The sequence below is a fragment of the Triticum aestivum genome, chromosome 7A (assembly GCF_018294505.1).
Source record: "Triticum aestivum cultivar Chinese Spring chromosome 7A, IWGSC CS RefSeq v2.1, whole genome shotgun sequence".
NCBI classification, from domain to species: domain Eukaryota; kingdom Viridiplantae; phylum Streptophyta; class Magnoliopsida; order Poales; family Poaceae; genus Triticum; species Triticum aestivum.
In genome coordinates, this window is record NC_057812.1 from 567725945 (window position 1) to 567732380 (window position 6436).

Sequence of the window (6436 nt, forward strand, 5' to 3'; positions counted from 1 at the left end):
AAGCGCATGGCGACTCCAAGCCAGCAGCACTGCCGCATGCATGAACCAGCCACCGCCTCGTCCTCTGGTGCTCGTCCCACCACCGCCAGATGCGGCACCACCGGCCAACGGCAACGAGCCAACCACTTCCTCCCTCTGGACGGTGTGGCCATGGCTGGCGACGAGGACCATGAGCGTCGATGCCTCTGCTGCAGGCCGGCGACGAGGAGCTGATTGCGTTTTGTACTTTTACCCGAAGGGTGACTATGCAAAAATACCAGGGCCCCACATGTCATAATCGAGATTAAAATGCATAAAACGGTTGATCAGTGTTTTTTTGCAAAAGATTAGGACTAAAATCAGTGTTTTCTAGCACAAATTCGTAGAAGAGTCTTTCCTGCAAACCTACGCTTCAATGTGGTGGTTTTTCGCAATTCACTCAGACTTAGAAGAAAAATAGAGCATGGCAGAAACAGATTCATGATAGCAACTTTGCAAGCTCATGCCACTCACCATAAAGCATTACATGGCATCACAATGTAACCAACAGTAAGTAGACATATTCATGAAGCTAAGCATGGCAAGAGCAAGTACATAGTGTACATCGATCACTAGCGAAAGTCATGGCAAAAGTGAACCTCATGTTAACAATCTGCCAGCAATAATATTTAGCAAAAATAGAGCATGGTAATGACAAGCTAGAGTACTCCATAATTGCAACCAGAGGCATGAATGGATAAAGCAATACCACATCTTCAAAATACTCTTACTGAACTACCTCTAAATGTGTATGGATCTAATGGTAGAAACATGACAACATAGCATCAAAATGTAACAGGAAAAGACTAAGCAACATTACTGAGTGTCTGAAATCAGCAACATCACATAGCCTACTTTGCATGCTTGTGATAGTCACCACATAGATCCTAAAAATACAAGGCTTGCACCACTGTAAAGATGGCATGGAGATGCTCCTAAAACATGTAGACATCATGCTCATAGGATGCACACACAAAAAGCAACGAAAATGACAAATCATCAAGTTATGTTGAATTCCAGCAGACAACATCATATAGCACTTTTGCAACAAAGATTAGGTCAACAATATGGATAGTAACATGCATGAAAATGACCCTAACATGAAGAGCATCACGAGACGAACATTTTGATATGACATGCATGCAAAACGAAGCTACGGTCATGGAGATATGATGTGATGAACATGCACACATGTTGTGAAAAACTCAGGACTTGGCAGTTTTGGATAGTTAGGAAAACTTCAAACGAAAAAAAACACTGGTCCGGGAATCTCACGAGATGGGCTCGGCCCAAGTGAGGGGGAAAAGGTGACTGGGCCAGCGGCTAGGCTGTGGCCCACGAGGCGAACGAGGTGAGCGGGCGCGACCGACTTCGTCCTCCCGATCCCGCCTGAATCGGAGGTGAGGGCGGCGGTGGCGCCGCGGGAAGGTCCGGCGAGTGGATGGCCGCCGGCGAGCGGGGGCGGACGGATCCGGTCGTGGAGCCCCCGGATCCGGCGACGACGGGGCCGGGCGGCGACGCGGGGGTGCGGGCGCGGCAGCGGTGGTAGTGGTGACGCGGCGGGGCGGCGCAGTGGCGCGATAGTTTTGGATAGTTAGGAAAACTTCAAACAAAAAAAACACGCACTGCCGGGAATCTCACCAGATGGGCTCGACCCAGGTGAGGGGGGAAAGGTGACTGGGCCGGCGGCTAGGCCGTGGCCCACGAGGCGAACAAGGCGAGCGGGCGCGACCGACGTCGTCCTCCCGATCCCGCCTGGATCGGAGGCGAGGGCGGCGGTGGCGCCGCGGGAAGGTCCGGCGAGGGGATGGCCACCGGTGAGTAGGGGCGGACGGATCCGGGAGTGGAGCCCCCGGATCCGGCAACGACGGGGCCGGGCGGCAACGTGGGGGTGCGGGCACGGCTTCTCCGGCGAGTAGGCAGGGCGCGTCAGCGGTGGTGGTGGTGAGGCGGCGGGGCGGTGCGGTGGTCGAGTCAGCGGCACGGTGCTAGGGTTCGGCGCGGGAGGCGTGGTGGCGGGGAAGGCGCGGGAGGACAGGTGTCGACCTGTGAGTGGCTCGGAGCGGCAGCGCGGACATGTCCGGCGGCGAGGTGGAGGCGATAGACTAGGGTTTGCCCGTGCTTTTTGGAGGGGGAGGCTTATTTATAGGTAGGGGAGCTAAGAGATTCCAATTTTTTTAGGGTTCAACCAAGTCTTTATTCATGCAAATTCCATAAATGGTGGGATACAAACTAGATCATGCGGGACCGACATCCACACATGTTTCCCTTGATCCAAAGAATGTGCAAACTTGGCTAGTCTATCGGCGTCATGATTCGCCGCTCTACTTTCAAACATAAAATTACAATTAAACTGTAAAGCCCTAAGGTTTATTTCAGAAACAATAGCTCTGTATCTTGCGCTGCTTCCTCTATATATATCGTTTATGGCTTGCTTTGAGTCGGACGTGATAACCATATTCTAGAGAAAGAGGTCTGTCGCAAGTGCTAGGCCTTCCCTTCATGCTAGTGTTTCCAACGTGGCCACATCAGAGATGCCATTGATAACCAACACTGAGCTGCCAAGGAAGTTTCCCTTGCCATCTCGACACACCGTCGCTGCTGCTCCCCTATTGTGCACCTTGGAGATTGCTGCATCAACTTGGATTTTCATGTATCCCGGAGGGGGCGCCTTTGGCTTGATAACCAATGGTCTGGGGGCGACATGCTTCCTCTTCCCCTGAGTAGGTAGTAGCTCAAGTTCATGGATGAACCTTGAGATGAACTGGTGGGCTGCTGCGGGACTTTGAAACATTTGTTCATGGATTGCCTTCCTCCTTGCCCACCAAATGGCCTAGAGAGTGACAGCTAGGCGGATGAAAGCACCATGAGATAAAGAGTCAATCATAGCAAACAACCGCTGTTTCGCATTAGGTTCAGTCGTCGCACACATATGCTTTGCCAGTTCTCCATCCACCATGGCCCAAACGCACCGTGACATCGAGCATTCCAGCATAGAATGGCAGCAAGAATCTGGTGCGCCACAAAGCCCACACTCACATGAAGTCGACATGTTTTTGTGTGCCTGGACATCTTCAGTGGGGATGGATTGCTTAGCAAGTCTCCATAGAAACATCCTAATCTTTCCAGGAACCTTTGGCTGTCACAATTCCTTCCATGAATCAACATCTCTGGCCGTGCTTGAAGATCCTGTCGATCCATCAAGCCACACTCCTCTTCTGTACTTTGTTTCTACCATCATTCTATATGCCGATCTTACCGAGAAGCACCTGTTCCTCTCAAAGAACCATGTCCACGTATCCTCGATATTTGTGGTACACAATGGTATCTCCAAGATAGTTGTTATATCTACTAGAAGACAAACCTCTTCCAACCTGGCGATGTTCCAGGTGGCCGAAGTGGCATCAATCAATTCTGCGACCATCTGCAGAGGGTTAGATGTTCATGCACCATAGGGCCGCATCATCTCCTTCCTAGGTATCCAGTTTTCATTCCAAATGTGGGTGGAGTGACCATTACCAATAGTTCTGATCAAGCCTTGTTTTAAAATGTCTCAGCCTTCAACAATTGATCTCCAAACCTGGCTTGGATGGCTACCTAGCTCGGCTGATAGGATAGATGACTCCGGAAAATATATGATCTTCAAGATCCAAGCACTCAGCGACTCCGGGTGCTGAAGGATCCTCCATGCTTGTTTCGCCAAAGTGCCAAGTTAAATAATTCAAAATCCTTGAATCCCAAGCCTCCCATGCTCTTTGGTTGTGTCATCGCCTCCCACGAGACCCAATGTGGTTTGCGTACCATCTTTACTCCCCCACCAAAACTTATGAATAAGCATGTTTAGATGTTCACATAGTCCTCTTGGTAGCTTGAAACATGACGTAGAGAAAATTGGAACTGCATGGGCCACTGATTTAACTAACACCTCCTTCCTTGTTGTTGACATTGTTTTTCAATCCATCCTTGCACTTTACTACACAAGTAGTCCTTTAAATACTTAAACGCCCCATTCTTGGAAGACCCCACATCAAAGGGCATACCAAGGTATTTTGCACTTAAGGTTTCATTTGGAACTTGCAGCAAAGCCTTAACCTCCTGTTTTATACTTTCGGAGCATTTCTTGCTGAAGAAAATTGTGGACTTCTTGTGGTTAATTCTCTGTCCCGAAGCGTGACAATATGTGTTCAACAACTGGTTTACCTCATTCGCCCCATCTATACTAGTCTTGAAAAACAGCAGGCTGTCATCGGCGAATAATAGGTGGTTAACTGGTGGTGCCGAAGCCGCCACTTGTATCCCACCTATGTTGGATGACTCGTCTATAGATTTTAGGAGGCGCGAAAGGCCCTCTGCTGCTATCAAGAAAATATATGGGGAAATAGGGTCTCTCTGTCGAATCCCACGAGAAGGTTGAAACTCATCAAGCTTCCTCCCGTTAAATAAAACTGAGAACTTCACAGATCGTACCATGCCCATGACTATGTTAACCCACCTCTCCGTAAATCCTAGTTTCAACATTATTGCCTGAAGATAGTCCCACTCGACTCTGTCATATGCTTTCATCATGTCTAGTTTAAGTGCACAGTGGCTATTTCTCTTGGATCTATTGCGCCTCATGAAGTGAAGACACTCATAGGCAGTAATGATGTTGTCAGTAATAAGCCTGCCAGGAACAAAGGCGGATTGTTCCTCTGAAATGATATCCGGGAGCACCACCTTGAGCATGTTTGATATAACCTTGGATGCTATTTTGTAAAGTACATTACAAAGCGAGATGGGTCTGAACTGTGTCAAAGAAGTAGGGTTCTTTACCTTCAGTATGAGGACAAGAATTGTATCGTTTATACACTCTGCAGATTCGGTTCCATTAATAATACGAAGGACAACCTCTGTCACCTCATTCCAGCAAACTTCCCAATGTCGCTGGAAGAAATGTGCTGGAAATCCATCTGGACCCGGCGCTTTCATGGGGAACATTTGACAAAGGGACACCTTGACTTCCTCTTGTGTGTACTTCGCTTCTAAAATTTGGTTCATTGCTGGGGTGACCTTCTGGGGTATTGATGAGGGAGTCCTGGACTAAGGGGTCCTCGAGCATCCGGCCTGTTAGCTATGGGCCGGGCTGATGGGCTGTGAAGAACACGAAGATCGAAGGCTGCACCCGTGTCCGGATGGGACTCTCCTTGGCGTGGAGGGCAAGCTTGGTGACCAAACATGTAGATTCCTTTCTTTGTAACCAACCTTATGTAACCCTAGATCCTCCTGGTGTTTATATAAACCGGAGGGCTTAGTCCGGAGAGTCAGATATTCATTACCATAGCCATACAAGCTAGACCTCTAGGGTTTAGCCATTAAGATCTCGTGGTGGATCAACTCTTGTAATACTCGTATTCATCAAGATCAATCAAGCATGACGTAGGGTATTACCTCCATAGAGAGGGCCCGAACCTGGGTAAACATCGTGTCCCTTGTCTCCTATTACCATCGACCTTAGACGCACAGTTCGGGACCCCCTACCCGAGATCCGCCGGTTTTGACACCGACATTGGTGCTTTCATTGAGAGTTCCATGTGCCGTCCCCAAAATGTTTGATGGCCCCTTCAATTGTCAACAATGATGCTGTCCAAGGTGAGACCTTCCTACCTGGATAAATCTTCGTGTTCGGCGGCTTCGCACTGTGGTCCAACTCGCTTGGCCATCTGGAGCAGATCGATAGCTACGCCCCTGGCCACCGGGCCAGATTTGGGAGCTTGAACTACGTTGCGGACATCCGTGGAGACTTAATCTTCCCGGATTCGAGACCGCGACAACCACTCCCGGTCACTCCGATGGACATGACCTAAATCTGTCATCGAACCGCATCCAGGAGATAGCTCCTGTAACCGCTCTGGCCTTAGATCCAGAGCAGACAGCACCATCCAAGGACAGGAAGCTCAACCCCACCATGGAGGCCACAGATTCCCCGGCGTTGGAGCCACGCATATACTTAATCTCACACGACACCCATGCCACCAGAACACTGGACTCATCTCCGGCCAAAAGTTCCGAACCATGTGAGCCCGCGGACGCCGAACTTGATCGTTTATCAATCTTCAAATTTAGCGCCGCAGACATCTTCCAGCACTCGCCCTTGGGCGACATGCTAAACTCATTAAAGAACATGTCCTTGGTGGAGGACTTACATCCGAATTATATCCGGTTTGAACTAGGGGCTGATGATGGAGAATTTTTCTTCCCACCCGCCACCCACTCCATAGCCACCGTCGAGGACTTAACTGACATGCTCGATTACGGCTCCGAAGACCTCGACGGTATACACGACGATGCCGATGAGGAGCAGGGCCAAAACCCGCTGTTTACCGGATGTTGGATGGTCACTTCTTCATACGACGTATACATGGTGGATACACCTAAAGAA